A 22,155-nucleotide genomic window follows, 5' to 3' on the forward strand; every position below is an offset into this window, starting at 1 on the left:
TTTGTCCTTAGGATGATTTATGATAAGTAGCGTGTAAGCTTAGGGACTGATGACCTTAGCAATTAAGTCCCATAAGATTTCACACATATTTGAACATTTTTGTTCTCAGATAACGATTTAATTTTTTTTTGGATGACAATGCGCCATGTCATCAGGACATAGCTGTTGACGATTGGTTTGAAGAGCATTCTGGACTGTTCGAGGGAATTGTTTGGTCACCCAGATCGCCAAACATGAATTCCACCGAACATTTATGGGACATAATCTAGAGGTCAGTTCACGCGCAAAATCCTGCACCGCCCCAACACTTTTGCAGTTATGGGCGGCATGGCTCAATATTTCTGCAAGGGACTTCCAACGACTTGTTGAGTCTATGCTACGCCGAGTTGCTGCACTACGCCGGGCAAAAAGAGGTCCGACACGATATTAGGAGGTGTCATGACTTCTGTCGACTCAGACTACGTGTGACCGTCGAGGACGCCGCAGCCTATTGACTTTTCCCCAGTGCAGATGGGACACAATGGGTGGTGGCGTAAAGTCCATGATCACCAGTCTTTGCACCAATGTCCTGGATTAAATTCCAAACCTCTCCGCAGTGTTTCGTGGAGTGGGGACATACAACATTGTCGATGGTGAACCTTCCGTCGGATGGTGTGTACCGGACCACATTGCACCATTTCCCTTCTCTCATCTTCCCCAACACGATCACGACACTACACTGCATAGACACAATTACAGTCTTCTACGTTTCGTAGAGACACGGCTCTCACACTTCGAGTACGGGAGGTGCTGCGGGCGCGGAGTATACGAAAAGCCTTTCCATTTGAGCGGCCGAATCTGCCCTTCGGCGTCTACCAGCCATTTCTGATACGATTTTTACTGTCGTAGCAAGTAACGTGATTGTTCATTCCGGGTCAAGTAAAACTGTGATTATTACTGGCTCCCATATGGTTCCGACATTGTCAAACAAGCGTAAATTACAATGTTTAATAAAGAATGGTAACAGGAAGTCTTTTTCTAAAGAGAAACAGTAAGCCAAGCTGTCTTTATCTGCAAAATAACAGTTCCACAGTGCAGTGCCAGTAATCTGAAACGTCATGTGACTAACCACAGTGGATAGAGTATCCTTTAGGATAACTAAATGGACATTATGGAAGGAAAAAAAGGAAATAGATTTTAACAACCGAAACTGGCCTCGTCTTGGCTTTTAATATTGTAAAAGCAAGGGAACCTTACACAGTTGGGAATTTAAATACAAGAATATTAAAATACAAGAATATTAAACAACGCGAATCTCCAAATCAGTAATTATGCGGAGAATTTTAGATTAAAAGTAGTGTATTAATCTAAAGTGCCCCACCTATTGATTAGTGAATATTGGACATCTTGAGGTGTGGTATTTTCAGGACAATGGATAACAGAAAACAACCGATGTACTTCTTCATAAAGAACGGCCGGTTGCTCTGATACACAGCGCAGGATGAGATTCTCTGACAAAGAGCTTCGGCAGGAACGCGAGCGATGGAGCGCGGTAAATTGTTTTCTCGGCACAAAGGGAGCTTCTGCGATAGCAGGGGAGAGGCGGGCTATTCTGCTAGCAGAATCCCGTCGCTTGTATTAGTATTTCATAACGTGAAAGTAAGGGCGTGATTGACCCCTGTGTTTCATGATATAGCTTCAACATTTCTTTCAACACGAGAAGTGGTGTCAAAAAACACTAATAACAGAGAGTCATTTTGTTAACTTTCGTGAAGTACTGAATTTTAGTGGTGGTACTTCCAAACCCAGACTCAACCGGTGTCACGCTCAAATCATGATGATCATATTGACCGAAACAAAAAACATGTTAAACATGACGAAAAAATTTTTAGTACTGCAGTCATCTAGAAAAAAGATTAGGATTTAACATCCTGTCAAAAAGGACGACATTAGAGACAGGGTGTAAGCCCGAATTTGATAACGAAGAAACTCTGTCTTTATAGCACTAAGTAAATTTGGGGAACCAACAGGACCTAAACCGACTGAAACGGGATTAGCATTGTATGCCTTCCGACCGCGCTCCCACTGTTATAGACATCTGTAGGATTTAGCATACAGTAGGGAAAAATTATTTGTCATATTTTGAAAATCAAATTAAAACACAAATATGTATGGTGTCGCAAACGAGAGTCCAACTACGGGAATAACCTCAGAAATTATCCACACTTTCAAATGATCTGCAAGCAATCTGTGTGCTCAAGCACGCAAACAGTCCATTTCCTACGTCTACTAAAGCATTTTTAAATATAAAATTCATTAGCCACAAGAACACAGGAGCAACAATACACTGCTCAAAAGTATTAGAAGTCCACCTTTTTGAAATATCTTCATTTTCCTCTGTTGCAACCCACAAGTGTGAAATTTGGCTCATAGATACGTACGACCTTCTTCTGTAAAGGTACACAACTGTGACGCCCTCCGACATCACCCTTGGGTTCGGCAAAGCTTCAAACAGCAAGGTGTCGACACATGCGGAGAAAGGCCAAGCCTCAGTAGTTCACGTGAAGTGTAAGGTGTGTTACCGACATCGCTTTGGCACCATATTTCACCACAGTTCTACCCGACGCCACAGTGGACGTATTACACGATGGGATGGTCGTCACCTCCTCCCTACCGTTACCCACATCTCAACCATTCTCTTTACGCCTCTGTGACTGAGGTCAGAATTGCGACGTTCAGCGTCGAAATCAGGCAGTTTTCCTATCAGTGTCCAGGGCAAACGTTTCAGACACGCTGCCGCTCAGAAAGTCCTGACGATGAGCAATCATTGAAACCACCTCTTCTCTTGAGCCGTTCATTTGCACACATTTCGCGGTCAAAAACGACAGTTTGCAGAGTTATGTGCAACAGAAAGGCGTTTGCGAAAATCTTTGACGGTGTTGACTTCCTCGGACGATTCAACCCTTCTCTAAGGACATCGTGGGGCCGCAACCCCACTGAACGTGATCTGATCTTTGTGGATGGAATGCGACTACATTTTTTTCTGTGGTTATAATGGAACCACTAGTGACCATTCAAAACCACTGGACGAAATTTGAATGCAGTCCGAAGCAGTACAGGATATTTACGCTTTTTCAGCCCTCCTTTTTCGTGTGATCATGGGAGGGTGAAGTGGGGGGGGAGGTGCAACACTGACAAGTGCATAAATAAAATGGCAAAAGGTGCCTCTAAAACCCCTCAGTTCGGCAATGGCCTCGTTGCCATCTGCACAACTTTTTTGAGTACTTTTTAAATATAACTGTGCAGGGATAACCCTTGACAGATTGCTAGGTTCCTGTGGGCTGGCAAACCCTCAGCACCCTTCAGAGGGGTTGCGTTACACTGCTGCTCTAGCGACAGCTTGTGGACATTCGGAATCAGAGTGAGGTCGAAGAATTCGTTGTGCACGAGCACCCAGGAATCAGTCAATGGTAGTCTCTGTGCAGGTACATTTTTGAAGTGCTTAACAAAGATGCATGTTTGCAAAACTGGAGGGGGCGGAGGTCTTAGAGGGACCCTTGGTGTTTCATTCACAACTGTGCCAACGTCATAGCCCTCCCCCTGGCGATTATGTCACAGGAAAGCATGGAAGAGGAGGGTGGAAGAAGCATAAACACCCTTTTAAAATTCGACCAGTGGTTTTGATCGGACCCTGTTGGTTCCAGAGCGAAATTTACTGTCGCGCTACACTCCAAAGAGGTCATATCACGTTCATTGGGGTTGCAGCCTATCAATTTCCTCAGTGTATGGTTGAATTCTCCGGAGAGTGTCCTCAGTGGCGAAGGTTCTCAAAAACGTCGTACTGTTGCACATCGCACTGTTAACTGTTATTTTTGACAGCAAAAATGTTGTGAATAAACGCCCCATGGGGAGGGTTGGTTTCATTGATACCTTTTACACCACCTCCAGAAGCCTTTTCGTGTCGACTCTGAACGGCAGTGTCTCTCAAATATTTCCATCGGCAACCCATAAGCGATCAGTGTGATTTCAGTGGTTGACATTCCGTCGCAGAGACTTCAAGAGAAGGGGAGATACACGGGCAACGTTTGCGGGAAAGGGGGGGGGGGGGGGAGGGGCTGATGACTTTCCCAACGTGTGACACGTGTGGTGTTGCACAGAACTGTGGCGAAATTTGGTGTTAATGTGCCATCGTTAAGCCGCTCCACATGAACTGAACTCTGACCTTTTATTTTTATTTGTCCTGTTTGAAGAGTCGCCGATCCAGAGCGTGATATCGCAAGGCCCCGCGTTTTTGCACCATTAGAGAGGAAGGTTGTTGCCATCTTTCAGCCATTTCAAACTTCTGCGCCACAGTTGGGGGAAATGACGGGTTCCAAAGAGTTACCACCAAATTCATTTTCTCTTGTGTGGTTTGTGATTTCCTTTAACGTAATTTAACGAGCTACAAAGTATTTAATTCACAATTTTAGACGAACATATTAACTTTCCAAAAACGAGTTATCAAAATTACAGCCACGCTGACTTATCTTCCTTTCCTCTTCTGTTGAGTAAGGGTAAAGCGTCCGCATATTGAGCTCAATAGATACTAAACCTAAAATATGTGTCTCTGAGGTCCATATTTGAATTCCGATATAATACTAACATTGTCAAAGAAATCAATGATGCAGATACTTTGGCCACCCCTTAGTCCTATATTGTAGTCAAGTATCTTTGTATCCGGTTTTCATTTGGAAATAGTTACTTAGACAGAGATTGCACGACATGAACACCAGCCATTATCTCTTTCTCGGCATAAGGCAAAAATTGACGTTACGTGCTAGGATCTTTAAATCTTAAGCATACTTTTACTTTAATTTCAAGCAGATGTCGATTACAAATGTTGTTGTTGTGGTCTTCAGTCCGATGACTTTTTAGATGTATCTCTCGACGGTAGTCTATCCTGTGAAAGGCTCTTCACCTCTACATAACTACTGCAAGCTACGTCCATCTGAACCTGCTTTCTGTGGTCAAACACAGGTCTCCCTTTATAATTTTTAACCCTCTTATTTCCCTCCATTACCAAATTGACAGTTTCATGACGTCTCAGGATACGTCCTGTCAACCGATCCCTTCTTATAGTTGGATCGTGCCACAAGTTTATTTTTTCCACAGTTTAATTCAGTACCTCTTCACTAGTTATTCCTTCTACCCTCTAATCTCCAGACTATTCTATAGTACGACATCTCAAAAGCTTCTATTCTCTTTTTGTCTGAACGGTTTCACTTCTGTACAAGGCTACGCTCCATACCAATACCGTCAAGACTTCTTAACATTTAATTTACATTCGATATTAAGAATTTTTTCTCTTTCATAAAATCTTATCTCTGATTCCAGTTTGCGTTTTATATCCTGTCCACCTCAACAGTCATCACGTATTATACTTGCAAAATATCAAAAGTCAACTAATGCTTCCCGGTTTCATTTCTTTATTTAACTCCCACAGCATCGCCGTATTTAATCCGACTATATTACCACAGTTTCACTATCGTTCATCTTATAACTCCTTTTCATGACACTATCAACTTCATTCACTGCTCTTCCAACTCCTTTGCCGTCTCTGACAGAATAACAACGTCACCAGCAAAACTTAAATTCTTTCTCCCAAAACTATAATACCACTTCCAAATTTCTTCTTGGTTTCTTTCAGAACGTGCTCGAGGCAATAGAGTAACATCGGGGATAGGCTACAATATTGTTTCACTTCCTTCTCAACTTCCCTTTCATTTTCTTCGACTCTTATAACTACAATTTGTTTCCGTTCAAGGATGTTAATATTTTACACCTTCAGTATTACAGAGAGTGTTATCTAGCCAGCATTGCCAAAAAAGTCCAAAAATGCGCCCTCGCTGGTGGAACTGTAGACTTCAGCTGTCTTCGGCGTTGTCAATTGCCGCGACCATCGGAATACTCTGACGTCTTCGTCTGGAGCAGATCTTAAAGAAGATGGGGTTCCACGCATTATCTAGCCGGTAGCCATTGTCACGGTTCATAAGTCTGTCATGCGAATTTCCACTGACTCTTTTATGACGGAGTCCCAAAAGGATGTTGCTGTGGCCAAAATTGTTCTCTTGTCATACTCCATTGAGTGTCCAGTGGAAATGCAATGCTCAGCAATTGCAGACTTGCGGAACGGAAGGCGTCTTCGTCAGTCCTCAATGGCTCACCTGAGGATGGCTGGCAGTTGTCCAGTCGAAATATCGTGGATGGAAGCTAACGACGACCGGCAGCAAGCCCGAAATCTTTTTGAATATTTAGTTCACCGGGACAATTTTAAATTTCACAAACTGACTGTCTTCCGACAACAACACATCGCAACGTGCTGCCAATAGCGGACTTCAACGCAGAGGCCAGCTACAGGGCCTCTTGGGGCCCACATACAACACTCAGGCACCTTTTGGTGCTGACGCCTACCAGGGGTAGGGAGGAGATCGACCGACTACATGACAGTCGACACCAGGTATATCGCAGATGGGTCATCAAGGGTCATCGTAGAATTCAGTGTGGGACCGAGTACACTCCAGCAGCCAGTCCGAAACGGCCGCGCCTGTTCGCCAGCAATTCGCCTCGGTGCCAGGGTCGCTGAACATCCGGGCGCGCATCCGCTGAGCCGAGTCGATTGACGTCAGCTGGAATCCAGCTACCAGCTAATGAGCAACAGCCAAGGTTGGTGTGGAAGAACGACGACTTGTAAACATTGTGAATAAATAACTGAACTCAAATAATGTTTTATTAGCTTCGAAGACGCTTCACAGGTTCCCAACAGCTGTCCTGACTTCACGTAGAGGTATCTCCGGAGTTCTCTGTAATGCTTGTAAATTGCCCCCCCCCCCACCCACCCTCCCCCCGCCCCCTCCCTTCGCTGACGGTATGATGTCGCCCACTACGAGGAGCAAAGATGCGGGCACAAAACATGCGGCCACTCTGAATTTATAGATATACAGCAAGCATGTTGCTAATATGTCCGAAACATTGGTGAAATGTAGAGTTCATTTAGACTGGACCTGCAGAAGAATTCCGGGTTTAACGTTCATCAATCTCGACAACTCTTTCGACAGAGCTAGTCATATACTTTTTCGGAATTTTTTCTTAAAAACGAGTCATCAAACAAATCATTATTTTCAATAAAATTAACAAGGTTTCTTATGATTTGAGACTTTCTCGGCGTATTCCATTCGTGAAATCTTCTCGGGTGATCAGCCGAGTAAAGACGTCGTCTTCTCGCAACGTTTCGAAGGTGACTTCGCTTGAAGATGATGGGTACGAAACTCTTCGAAACGTTGCGAGAAGACGACGCCTTTACTCGGCTGATCACCCGAGAAGATTTCACGAACAAGGTTTCTTCCAAAATCAAAGGAAATGGACACCTCACAGATGAATAACGCTCAACACAAGAGGGAAATCAGTTGTCGTTTATTTTTCTAAATTAGTATGTTGCCATTATCAAGAAAATTGCACCATCGTTTATAGTACTTGTGAGTTTTAGTAATGAAAACTTTGCCCTAGACCTATACAAATGGCATCAGTTTTATCATTAATTTTTAAGAATAATTAGATGAAGCAATATGTAATAAATCATTTTGGTGTGACATTAGTCAAAAAGAAAGGAACCTCAATAAATTAAAATTGTCGAATTAGATTCAGAACCATATGTCTTGAGAAACTTGAATCCAGCAAACATCACCTAGATTCCAGTCAGGAGGTTGGGTGTTATAAATATACACAAAATTTCGTAACATGTTATTGGACATCCAGTAGTCACCACTAGAGAAACTGAAACAAATTAGAAAGACAATCCTCAGAAATACTGGAAAACTATTGATCTAAGTTTTCTTCTGTAGCTATAATACACTGTACAGGAATAGGGATGCACCAATTAAGAACCTACAGCCAGTTTATCGATGGTCCTGGCTAGCCATGAAGATAACCTCAGGATGCGGAAGACGAAGAAGCAGCCACATACTTTCGACTACTGAACAGTAACAGTGAACAAGTGAACAGTGAGCAGTAAGAAGTAGAGAAAATTTGATTTACGAATATTTCACCCACGTGTAATTATGGAATACTGAATATAGGTACTTACTCTAGGAATGCTGCACTTGCAAAATGTAATTAACAGTCTAGTGCTATACGGTGTTTGACATCACCCTTCACTTTCATGACGGCTTGAACTTGGCTGGGCACACCTTCAATGCAGGCTATTCTCCCTCAGAAGCCAGCACCAGAAAAAGTAGTGATATTTGACAATCGGGTCTGCAGCGAAATCGACGTTCTAACTCACCCGAAGGGTGAAGACTCTGGCTAAGTCAGTCCAACTCAGGAATTGAATTGTCCATAAAACATTGCCTCACAGATATTGCTTTAGGCAGAGTACATTTTCATTGTGATATAAACAGTTATCGTCTCCCATCTGTTTCTCTACTGTACGCAGTACACAACACTCTAAAATGTGTTAATATCTCTCCGCATTTAGCGTTTTCTTAAGTGCAATATGCGATCCACACCCTAATCTCAAAAAGTTCGCTGTTACAGGGTTGATTTGAAAATCAGTCTTATAAAAATTGCTTTTTATTTATTTCAAATTAACATTTCTGTAAAATACAATATGAAATTTATAATAATTTAACTGTTGTACGCCTAAGAATTACGTTATGCGCAATTTGCTTTGCTTGGTTTAGACGCTCACATTAAAATTACAAAATTACGTCGCTAAATGAACTGCATTATATTTTTGTGCTCCTTTTTTTTTTTTTTGACCATTTGTCATCTGCAAACTATCCACGAAGAAAATTGATGCGTATTTATCAAGAACTGTTTCATGGGTAGAGGTTATGTGTGTTTCTGTACTTACATTTTTTTGTCCTGTTGCGTGTCTGGTTGGAGTCTCGATCAATGGCTATTCAGTCTACTGTTTTCACAGATTTTCAAACCATTTGTGCTCACTAGTTCACTTCACATGCACTTACACAAAATGTGGCGGAACATGATCTGACGAGCGGTCTGGAACCGCGCGACCGCTACGGTCGCAGGTTCGAATCCTGCCTCGGGCATGAATATGTGTGATGTCCTTAGGTTAGTTAGGTTTAAGTAGTTCTAAGTTCTAGGGGACTGATGACCTCAGTAGTTAAGTCCCATATTGCTCAGAGCAGACACTTCTGACTTCATTCTCAGTGATAGGTATTATGTTACTGCCGCTGCTACATTGTTGTCATATATATACTCTCTCCCAGCAGCCACACCACACCAGTTCTGACGAAACTTTCAAAATTAGTGCCACAACAACAGAAGACCAACAATATAGTAGCGGCAGTAACATAATACCTCTCACTGAGAATGAAGTCAGAAGTGACTCTGCTCAGATCATGGTTCAAATGGCTCTGAGCACTTGTGTGTGTGTGTGTGTGTGGGTGGGTGGGTGGGTGGGTGGGTGTGAGAGAGAGAGAGAGAGAGAGAGAGCGAGAGAGAGAGAGAGAGTCTGGAATGAGAGAGAGAAAGAGAGAGAGAGAGAGAGAGAGAGAGAGAGAGAGAGAGAGCTGGAAAACGGGGTGGGAAGGGAACTGAGAAAACAGAAGCTCTTTTTATGCTGATTGAGTGTTATATTTTATGTGATGAGGTGCCTTTGTATAATTCGTTGAGTGTTCCAAACAGTGTTTTGTCGCACAGTGTTGTATTTTCATTCAGGACTGTCTTTCCTTGTATTATTGCTTTTTTTATGTGATAGTTCTCTAGTGTGAGTTTTTGATAGAGACTGTTGCTTTCTCTGAGGATCTTAAGATCAGCCTCCATGTTATTTGGGTGGTGGTTTTCTTGTGTTAGATGATCTGTAAAAGTGGAGTTTGTACTATCACTTCTTAGGGCTCTCAGGTGTTCAGAGTACCTCGTTTTGAAATTTCTGCATGTTTAGCCTATGTAGACCGACTGGCATTAACTACAGCTTAACTGATATGTTCCGGCTTTGGAGAATTTGTCTGCTGAAGTGTTCTTAGTGCTTAGATTTTTCTGTACTGGGTTATTTGTGCGGAATGATATATGTAGCCATTCCACACAAATAACACAGTACAGTAAAATCTAAGCCTCTTTTTATACAGTCTGAGGACTGTCAACCAAACTTTTTACCGCCAAGACCTTAAAAGACTCAGGAAATGGTGACAAGTATGCGAACAGTCATATGAAAGTTGCACCACAACATAGAAGCCTGTCACACTGCAATCTCTATCAATGAATTGTTGGTATGGAATAACATTCCTGTGGTAATTTGGCTTCTATTCGCTTGATCGCAGTCCGTGTGATTTCTTTGTGTTCTCCCAGCTTAGAAAATACCAGAGACGGCGTTACTTCAGTACTTTGTACAGTATCCGGAAAAGTGGAACCAATGAGCTGAGAGATATCGCAGCAGGAGCTTCCAGAACTGCAGCAAATATTGGAAACAAATCCTCCGTCGATATGTTTGCTGAACAGACAACCGTGATGAGTAAAATTACCAGAATTAAAATCAAATCTATAGGTTCAAAAAATCAGTCTGATTACTTATGTAACACATCTCGTACTCCAGGGAATCCATAGCACGCGAGGACAAGCACAAATATGTACGTAACGATGCAGGAAACATTTTGGACATAATTTACGGTAAACAGAAAGCAGATAAAAGTGGCTATAGGTAAGAGTTTTTAAACAACGAATTTATTTACAGGTTGGACAGCAATTATTTTCTTACGTCCAAAACGACAAAAGAAAATAAATTTATTTCAATTGGGATGTGCAAAACTATCTCCTATGTTGAAACTTTAAAGCCGCGTTTTGAATTAGATACATTATCCTGCGAAACTGCTACTAATTTTCCTTATGCATTCTTAAATTCGACAGTACTACGAAGGTTGATCAGAAGATCCATTCAATTGGCTCTACCCGTCAAAATACTTTCACGACAAAATTTTCAGAGCTCTACACAGTTAAACTAATTTTTCTCATCTTCGCGATTGAAACTCATAGTGACCTTCACGTCTCCAGTTTCCAACAGCTTCAAAGAAATAAGAGGTTCATTTTCCATTCCGTCTTTAATGGCTTGCTTAAATACATTTCACCCGAAAAAAAGCTCACGATTGCTATAAGGGAAAGATCTGGTTCGATAAATGAAATGCTAAGAATATTCTAAAAGGTGCTGGTCCGTTTTAGACGCACCTACAGCTTTCCTGATCGGTATGCTAAAGGTCAACAGATAAAATACGGACATTTAATTAAAGTCGATCAACAAGTGCCTTCATTTGTTGTTAAATCTTGTACACAAAGACCTTTTTTCGTACCTGTTGGTAGTCCTCTACCTCCTAAGAATGTAATGTCAAGACGCAAACCTTGCAGTCTCTCTGGAATGAATGGCCGAAGTGATAACTCAGTTTAATCTGTCTCCTCAAGTTACGCCAAGGAAGAAACGGAGAACTTAATTTGCATGACACCTTGAAAATAACATGGCTTACAAGTTAAAACTCGATTTGCAAAAGTAATGTGCTGTAATGAGATATAGTCAACTAAGATATTCGTGTTTTCCAAAATATGTCAAGCAGGGAAGGGAAAAACTTGTTTCAACATCGCCGAAAATGTGCACCGTTTCATATACTTGCTTCAGTTCATCCACGCAGCCGTGTAGTTATACATATAAAATCTAAACAGAATACTGACACTCTCCATCTTGAATGTTTCTATTTAGAAACAATTGGTCCCAAAAATATATTTTGTACAGAAAACTACAGCAAACGGAGATTTTGCACCTAATTACCAATATCTTCTACTGTGTTTTCTAAAAGTTATAATTACAGAGCGTAAAATTAAAGTAATGATAAGATTAATTTTCTAATGCGATTTTAATTTTATTTATTTAAGTAAGTCCAAAATTCGATCACACATCTTTTCTGAATCATAATATCGAAATTCACCTCTACGTTTTTCGTCAAGAAAGTCTTGTATCTGACTCCAAGGTCATTAATGCAGGTAATTTTCTGAATATTCGATATCATCTTTAATTACGCAGATCTATTAGCATCTTGTATCAGTAAGGTGCATCATCCTTTGCATTCGTCTGCGATGTCTCCTCAGTGTATCAGTAAGGTGCATCATCCTTTGCAGTCTTCTGCGATCTTTCCTCAGTAATGTAACTGTATGGCAAAAAACAGTGAAAGAATTTTTTTAAGAAAGGGGAGATTCGTTTTACAATTTTGAAAGGAGACTTCTCAGCAAGCAGCTATGACTGCTTTTCTACATTGCACCCAATTCTTTATCGTCTAAGCACGCCGAAAGTATTTACAAACGTTGATTATGACGGTATGGCACTTCCGTACGCTTTTTAAATGTAAACGCTGCGGCCGCTTGTCGAGAATACAGTACATGATTTCCTAATCACAGAGTACCATATTCAGATGTGTTTATTTCTGTTTTCATTAAACTGTGTGAGACAGTTACAGTGCCCAGCAAACATATTTCGTCAGAGCTTACAAATGGACGGAGTCTGGATGGGGTAGAAGACTTTATTCAATTGGCAGAACGCAGCATACGCATAGCAATAGATGAAGGTTGACAGTTTGTGTTTTGTCACTGGCTAGTTACAAATCGCCGAGTAATCCCGTTAATACCGCTTACTGTTTACCTGACACAGGGCAGTTTCTACACTACTGCCCATTAAAATTGCTACACGAAGAAAAAATGCAGATATAAACGAGTATTCATTGGACAAATACACTCCTGGAAATTCAAATAAGAACACCGTGAATTCATTGTCCCAGGAAGGGGAAACTTTATTGACTCATTCCTGGGGTCAATTACATCACATGATCACACTGACAGAACCACAGGCACATAGACACAGGCAACAGAGCATGCACAATGTCGGCACTAGTACAGTGTATATCCACCTTTCGCAGCAATGCAGGCTGCTATTCTCCCATGGAGACGATCGTAGAGATGCTGGATGTAGTCCTGTGGAACGGCTTGCCATGCCATTTCCACCTGGCGCCTCAGTTGGACCAGCGTTCGTGCTGGACGTGCAGACCGCGTGAGACGACGCTTCATCCAGTCCCAAATATGCTCAATGGGGGACAGATCCGGAGATCTTGCTGGCCAGGGTAGTTGACTTACACCTTCTAGAGCACGTTGGGTGGCACGGGATACATGCGGACGTGCATTGTCCTGTTGGAACAGCAAGTTCCCTTGCCGGTCTAGGAATGGTAGAACGATGGGTTCGATGACGGTTTGGATGTACCGTGCACTATTCAGTGTCCCCTCGACGATCACCAGTGGTGTACGGCCAGTGTAGGAGATCGCTCCCCACACCATGATGCCGGGTGTTGGCCCTGTGTGCCTCGGTCGTATGCAGTCCTGATTGTGGCGCTCACCTGCACGGCGCCAAACACGCATACGACCATCATTGGCACCAAGGCAGAAGCGACTCTCATCGCTGAAGACGACACGTCTCCATTCGTCCCTCCATTCACGCCTGTCGCGACACCACTGGAGGCGGGCTGCACGATGTTGGGGCGCGAGCGGAAGACGGCCTAACGGTGTGCGGGACCGTAGCCCAGCTTCATGGAGACGGTTGCGAATGGTCCTCGCCGATACCCCAGGAGCAACAGTGTCCCTAATTTGCTGGGAAGTGGCGGTGCGGTCCCCTACGGCACTGCGTAGGATCCTACGGTCTTGGCGTGCATCCGTGCGTCGCTGCGGTCCGGTCCCAGGTCGGTGGGCACGTGCACCTTCCGCCGACCACTGGCGACAACATCGATGTACTGTGGAGACCTCACGCCCCACGTGTTGAGCAATTCGGCGGTACGTCCACCCGGCCTCCCGCATGCCCACTATACGCCCTCGCTCAAAGTCCGTCAACTGCACATACGGTTCACGTCCACGGTGTCGCGGCATGCTACCAGTGTTAAAGACTGCGATGGAGCTCCGTATGCCACGGCAAACTGGCTGACACTGACGGCGGCGGTGCACAAATGCTGCGCAGCTAGCGCCATTCGACGGCCAACACCGCGGTTCCTGGTGTGTCCGCTGTGCCGTGCGTGTGATCATTGCTTGTACAGCCCTCTCGCAGTGTCCGGAGCAAGTATGGTGGGTCTGACACACCGGTGTCAATGTGTTCTTTTTTCCATTTCCAGGAGTGTATATTATACTAGAACTGACATGTGATTACATTTTCACGCAATTTGGGTGCATAGATCCTGAGAAATCAGTACCCAAAACAACCACCTCTAGCCGTAATAACGGTCTTGATACGCCTGGGCATTGAATCAAACAGAGCTTGGATGGCGTGTACAGGTACAGCTGCCCATGCGGCTTCAACACGATACCACAGTTCATCAAGAGTAGTGACTGGCGTATTGTGACGAATCAGTTGCTCGGCCACCATTGACCAGACGTTTTCAGTTGGTCAGAGATCTGAGAAATGTGCTGGCCAGGGCAGCAGTCGAACATTTTCGGTATCCAGAATGGCCCGTACAGGACCTGCAACATGCGATCGTCCATTATCCTGCTGAAATGTAGGGTTTCGCAGGGATCGAATGAAGGTTAGAGCCACGGGTCGTAGCATATCTTAAATGAAACGTCCACTGTTCAAAGTGCCGTCCATGTGAATAACAGGTGACCGAGACGTGTAACTAATGCCACCCCATACCATCACGCCGGAAGATACGCCAGTATGGCGATGACGAATACACGCTTCCAATGTGCGTTCACCGCGATGTCGCAAAAAACGGATGCGACCATTATGATGCAGTAAACAGAACCTGGATTCATCCGAAAAAATGACGTTTTGCCATTCGTGCACCCAGGTTTGTCGTTGAGTACACCATCGCAGGCGCTCCTGTCAGATAAATCGCAATCGCGATAGGCTACAATCCGACCTTTATCAAAGTCGGAAACGTGATGATACGCATTTATCCTCCTTACACGAGGCATCACAACAACGTTTCACCAGGCAACGCCGATCAACTGCTGTTTGTGTGTGAGAAATCGGTTGGAAACTTTCCTCATGTCAGCACGTTGTAGGTGTCGCCACCGCCGCCAACCTTGTACGAATTCTCTGAAAAGCTAATCATTTGCATATCACAGCAATATTCTTCCTGTCGGTTAAATTTCGTGTCTGTAACAGATCGTCTTCGTGGTGTAGCAATTTTAATGGCCAGTAGTGTACCATTAGGCAAGACTAGGTGACCATCTACGGTGGCAAAATCTCAGGGGCGACTAAGGGCGCAGAAAAATTAATTTTAAATGAAACGCGGAAAATTGAGCAAATGAGGAGAAAAAATGAGAAATAGGAAAACATTAAAACACCAAATTGTTTTCAAAAGCATACTGAATGGTTACTTTATAAGTCTTTACTTACTCTGGTGAAAGTAAACATATTGCCTCCGCTTACCTCAAAACTAAAGCAGTCGCTGCTGAATACGAAACGAAACAAACATGTCCTCGAATCATTGATGTCGAACGATGGAGCAGGGCTCGTGCGCTGGCTTGCGATCATGTTGCGACTTCATTCCATACCTCCCTCTGCCCCTCTTTTTGTTTTTGCCTCAACAGATCATTTGTCATGCGTCAGTTGAATTGAGGACTGTCCCCAGAAAATGAGGACGTCTGGTCACCTTAGTTTAATGATTAAAAGTATAATAGGAGATTTGCATTGTTGTGTCGTTGGATGTTGGTGGTGGTGAAGCGAGGTGGAGGGGGGAGGATATCGGAGAGACCGATGACCGCCTAGGGTTACAAAACAGCTAGCAACGGCCCTGACTTACCAGTGTCGACAACAATTGCAACTCATCTTGCGACTGAAGCCTACTTTTTATCCGTGATTGCTCCCTAATGTATAATTACGGAAATACAGTTCTGCCCTAAGCAAATACGATTTGTTCTTGTTTAACATCCAGCCATATTTCGGCGAAGTTTCGCCATCTTCAATGGACTCATTTATTTTCTTCGAATGACATACTTATGTTATTGTAGCTGTCTGACATTTGCAGTGCTGCTGATTTTTGTTCCAATAGAATTTTCTTCATTCCATTGTGACTGGGTGCTACAGCAACCGCTTTCCAATTATTTCGAAATAAAATCACTCTTTCTGAAACGCGCTATTGATATTAAGTAACTTCGCAACGAAATGTTCCATCAGGATATTTTCTGTTCAGTCCGATTTTCATGCCACTACAAGGTATTAAACTGTACCGTCTAACGTGCATTGTCACTATTTTATTACATACTCACCTGTTCTGCCATCTCGTAACTCACGTCGGTAATACGATGTAAACCCACATGCCTCTGTGGAGACCGTTTTCAAAAACGCTTCTATGTAAAGCGTGGTGGGCTATTGGGATATAACAGACAATCAGTTGATTTGGGCTGTTTTATTGATACGTCGTCTTAAATGTTCCGGTTAGACTTTTTTGAAAACCATTTCCACCATTCTTAGACCTCCAAGTAACTAACACATCCGAGCTTTTCGACTCAGTTAATATAGAGGAGGGAATTAGTGATACTAATGCTGCTGTAGCGTCTGTGACTTGAGGTGTTACAAGGAATATTAAAATCAACAGGCTTAATCAAGACACACTTTAATGGGCTGACGCAATATGTAGATGATTTGGTTTTCCTGCAACGACTATAGAACATAAATCCTCAAATTAGGCCCAGACATTCCGCTGGACACTGCTTCAATGCCAATTGACGGATCGGGTCAAGAACTGGAAACTATGCCCGATCACTGACACACGGAAGGAAAGAAGTAAGACTTGGTTATTCAAGATGGAGCACAACTCGGATTGGGTAATGGTAGGTAAGAAAACCGCCCTTAACCGCGCAAAAAGAACCTCAAACGCGCCTCTCAGTAGAGAAAATTCTACAATGGAACAATTCTCCAGTCCAAAAGACATTAAAAAAGCGTATGATTCAAAGTTTTGAGTGCGTATTTTTGTCGCATCAAGAAAAACGTTCCAACGGCGATGGGATTACATTTGTGGCCTTTAATCGGTATTAATACATTTTATAAGCAATCATTTGTGACAGGAAAAAAATTGAGATATCATTAATGATTCTCATCGCAGAGAAAAAATGATTACGTCTCCGGCAAAAGCGTTTTGACTGTCTGCCGTCATTGTTCAATGACGCTCGATAGTGTAAGTTAAATAAATGCTTACACCTTATAATGTAGGAATTAAGATAACCACACTGCGATACTGACGAAACAGATTCTCTCTTTGTTAAGTGGATGATTAACGAAAGAGCAGAAATAAAGCTCGAATCGTTTAGTCGATGAACAGTCCGGCTTCAAGTTTTGAAAATGGCCTCGTAAATATTAATAATACATTTAATACAAAAAAATAGTATTTCAATAAAGTATGTCTTTCGATCCTAGGAAATGAAACACAGTCAAATAATTGGTTTTAAACTTATTATTTGGTAACCAGGCAGCACTAGGAACTTAGATGTTGTTTCAGTCACGATCCGACAGAGAAACATAAGTGAGTAATAAAAAAATAACTGAAGGTACAACAGTAGCTCGAAAACAAGATGACCTAGAAGATGGGTAGCTTTTCAGGCTCGACAATTAATAATATACATTGATATTTCGAATTCATTGGATTACAGGTTTTACATTCATCTGGCTGCAGATTCCTCGACTTGCGCCATAGGGTGGTGGGGTTTCAGTTTCCGCTGGATAGGTCAGGAGTCCACTACACGCAACAAGCGGCTACACGGGTAGCAGGGGTTGTGTGGCGTGGGCTGGGCGGTTTTGTAGGTTAGATGGCCTCGGGCAAGTGCAGAAAGGGCAACAGCCTCAACGGGTGCGGGGCAAAGTCAGGACATGCGGGGACCAAACAGCAATCGGTATTGTAATTGTAAACTGTCGAAGCTGCGTTGGTAAAGTACCGGAACTTCAAGCGCTGATAGAAAGCACCGAAGCTGAAATCGTTATAGGTACAGAAAGCTGGCTGAAGCCAGAGATAAATTCTGCCGAAATTTTTACAAAGGCACAGACGGTGTTTAGAAAGGATAGATTGCATGCAACCGGTGGTGGAGTGTTCGTCGCTGTTAGTAGTAGTTTATCCTGTAGTGAAGTAGAAGTGGATAGTTCCTGTGAATTATTATGGGTGGAGGTTACACTCAACAACCGAGCTAGGTTAATAATTGGCTCCTTTTACCGACCCCCCGACTCAGCAGCATTAGTGGCAGAACAACTGAGAGAAAATTTGGAATACATTTCACATAAATTTTCTCAGCATGTTATGGTCTTAGGTGGAGATTTCAATTTACCAGATATAGACTGGGACACTCAGATGCTTAGGACGGGTGGTAGGGACAGAGCATCGAGTGACATTATACTGAGTGCACTATCCGAAAATTACCTCGAGCAATTAAACAAAGAACCGACTCGTGGAGATAACATCTTGGACCTACTGATAACAAACAGACCCGAAATTTTGACTCTGTAAGTGCAGAACAGGGAATCAGTGATCATAAGGCCGTTGCAGCATCCCTGAATATGGAAGTTAATAGGAATATAAAAATAGGGAGGAAAGTTTATCTGTTTAGCAAGAGTAATAGAAGGCAGATTTCAGACTACCTAACAGATCAAAACGAAAATTTCTGTTCCGACACTGACAATGTTGAGTGTTTATGGAAAAAGTTCAAGGCAATCGTAAAATGCGTTTTAGACAGGTACGTGCCGAGTAAAACTGTGAGGGACGGGAAAAACCCACCGTTGTACAACAACAAAGTTAGGAAACTACTGCGAAAGCAAAGAGAGCTTCACTCCAAGTTTAAACGCAGCCAAAACCTCTCAGACAAACAGAAGCTAAACGATGTCAAAGTTAGCGTAGGGAGGGCTATGCGTGAAGCGTTCAGTGAATTCGAAAGTAAAATACTAGGTACCGACTTGACAGAAAATCCTAGGAAGTTCTGGTCTTACGTTAAATCAGTAAGTGGCTCGAAACATCATGTCCAGACACTCCGGGATGATGATGGCATTGAAACAGAGGATGACAAGCGTAAAGCTGAAATACTAAACACCTTTTTCCAAAGCTGTTTCACAGAGGAAGACCGCACTGCAGTTCCTTCTCTAAATCCTCGCACCAACGAAAAAATGGCTGACATCGAAATAAGTGTCCAAGGAATAGAAAAGCAACTGGAATCACTCAACAGAGGAAAGTCCACTGGACCTGACGGGATACCAATTCGATTCTACACAGAGTACGCGAAAGAACTTGCCCCCCTTCTAACAGCCGTGTACCGCAAGTCTCTAGAGGAACAGAAGGTTCCAAATGATTGGAAAAGAGCACAGGTAGTCCCAGTCTTCAAGAAGGGTCGTCGAGCAGATGCGCAAAACTATAGACCTATCTCTCTGACGTCGATCTGTTGTAGAATTTTAGAACATGTGTTTTGCTCGAGTATCATGTCGTTTTTGGAAACTCAGAATCTACTATGTGGGAATCAACATGGATTCCGGAAACAGCGATCGTGTGAAACCCAACTCGCTTTATTTGTTCATGAGACCCAGAAAATATTAGATACAGGCTCCCAGGTAGATGCTATTTTTCTTGACTTCCGGAAGGCGTTCGATACAGTTCCGCAGTGTCGCCTGATAAACAAAGTAAGAGCCTACGGAATATCAGACCAGCTGTGTGGCTGGATTGAAGAGTTTTTAGCAAACAGAACACAGCATGTTGTTATCAACGGAGAGACGTCTACAGACATTAAAGTAACCTCTGGCGTGCCACAGGGGAGTGTTATGGGACCATTGCTTTTCACAATATATATAAATGACCTAGTAGATAGTGTCGGAAGTTCCATGCGGCTTTTCGCGGATGATGCTGTAGTATACAGAGAAGTTGCAGCATTAGAAAATTGTAGCGAAATGCAGGAAGATCTGCACCGGATAGGCACTTGGTGCAGGGAGTGGCAACTGGCCCTTAACATAGACAAATGTAATGTATTGCGAATACATAGAAAGAAGGATCCTTTATTGTATGATTATATGATAGCGGAACAAACACTGGTAGCAGTTACTTCTGTAAAATATCTGGGAGTATGCGTGCGGAACGATTTGAAGTGGAATGATCATATAAAATTAATTGTTGGTAAGGCGGGTACCAGGTTGAGATTCATTGGGAGAGTCCTTAGAAAATGTAGTCCATCAACAAAGGAGGTAGCTTACGAAACACTCGTTCGACCTATACTTGAGTATTGCTAATCAGTGTGGGATCCATACCAGATCGGGTTGACGGAGGAGATAGAGAAGATCCAAAGGAGAGCGGCGCGTTTCGTCACAGGGTTATTTGGTAACCGTGATAGTGTTACGGAGATGTTTAACAAACTCAAGTGGCAGACTCTGCAAGAGAGGCGCTCTGCATCGCACTGTAGCTTGCTCGCCAGGTTTCGAGAGGGTGTGTTTCTGGATGAGGTATCGAATATATTGCTTCCCCCTACTTATACCTCCCGAGGAGATCACGAATGTAAAATTAGAGAGATTAGAGCGCGCACAGAGGCTTTCAGACAGTCGTTCTTCCCGCGAACCATACGCGACTGGAACAGGAAAGGGAGATAATGACAGTGGCACGTAAAGTGCCCTCCGCCACACACCGTTGGGTGGCTTGCGGAGTATAAATGTAGATGTAGATGTAGATGTAAATATTGTGTTTACAGAAAATGAATATTTTTCACGTAATATCGTTTTTGTGTTAAAAAAATAATCTCATTAACCATCCCAACATCTACCTTAAGAGATTTATCGAAATTACCGAAAATCTAAAGAAATCACGGAAAACCTACATATGGTTCGCCGGATGAGGCATTTCAACCGCCATCCTCCGGAATGTGAGTCCTGTACCTTTCCACTGCGCCGACTCGCTCAGATCAACACGGAGATTAACATCAGAGGAGAAGCTTTGCTTGTTGCATCAAATTTCGCATGCAGAACACACGTATCTCAACGAACTACAGACAAAACCGTACTTGTGTCCAACACACAAATGGGGGGGCAGCATTCAGTAACTGATATCAGCAGACTTCTTTTTAACAAGGCGATCCCTTCGTCAAGGGACTTTGTCAAAGGAGTATGCTCCCAGGTTCTGTTAACCTTGCTGATGTAGACATGCTAAACAAAAGAGTAGCGTCAGAACTAGAAGCGACATTCACGTCTAGCAAATGCGTAGTTCCGATGTGGACTGTAAGAAGCCTAGCTTCGGAAACACGAAACTCGGGAAAAAAATGGGGGGCAGCATTCAGTAACTGATATCAGCAGACTTCTTTTTAACAAGGTGATCCCTTCGTACATCAACTGAAGATTGCTAGACAAACGCGTTGTTGAAAAAAAAAACTATTGAGACCAGTTAATGAATACTGGCCCCTATTTCGATTGCACATGTCGGTCTGGGGATTTGAGGATGGCGTAGTGAAACTCCAAAACTGGTATAAAAATAAACGACATTCAAAATATAGACGGCTGAAAATGTTTTTGATTTTAAATTTTACAATGATCAGCCACAACCTTATGACCACCTACCTAATAGCCTGTATGTCCATCTTTGGTATAGATAACAGCGACGAAGTGTCGTGGCATGGAAGCAATGAAGCCTTGGTAGGTCGCTATAGGGACTTTCACCACATCTACACGCACAGGTCACCTAATTCCCGTAAATTCCGGGGAGGGGGTCGATGACCTCTGACGATGCCACGTTCAGTCACATCCCAGATGTGATCGGTCGGGTTCAGATCTGGCGAGTTGGGGAGCCAGCACAACAACTGGAACTCGCCACTGTGTTCCTTGAACCACTCCACCACACTCATGACCTTGTGACATGGCGCATTGTCTTCTTGAAAAGTGCCACTGCTGTCGGGAAATATGATCGTCATGAAGGGGTGTACGTAGTCAGGACCAGTGTACGATAATCCTTGTCCGTCATGATGCGTTGCACTAGTTCCACTGGATCCGTGGTTGCCCACGTGAATATTTCTCAAAGCGTAATGAGCCGCCGTCAGCTTATCTCCGACCCGCAGTACAAGTGTCAACGAGCTGTTCCCCTGGAAGGCGACGGATTCGCGCCCTCGCATCGACATGACGAAAAAATTAACGGGTTTCATCAGACCGTGCACTGAACCACTGAGCCAACG

Source organism: Schistocerca cancellata, chromosome 3, assembly GCF_023864275.1.
Source record: "Schistocerca cancellata isolate TAMUIC-IGC-003103 chromosome 3, iqSchCanc2.1, whole genome shotgun sequence".
Taxonomy (NCBI): domain Eukaryota; kingdom Metazoa; phylum Arthropoda; class Insecta; order Orthoptera; family Acrididae; genus Schistocerca; species Schistocerca cancellata.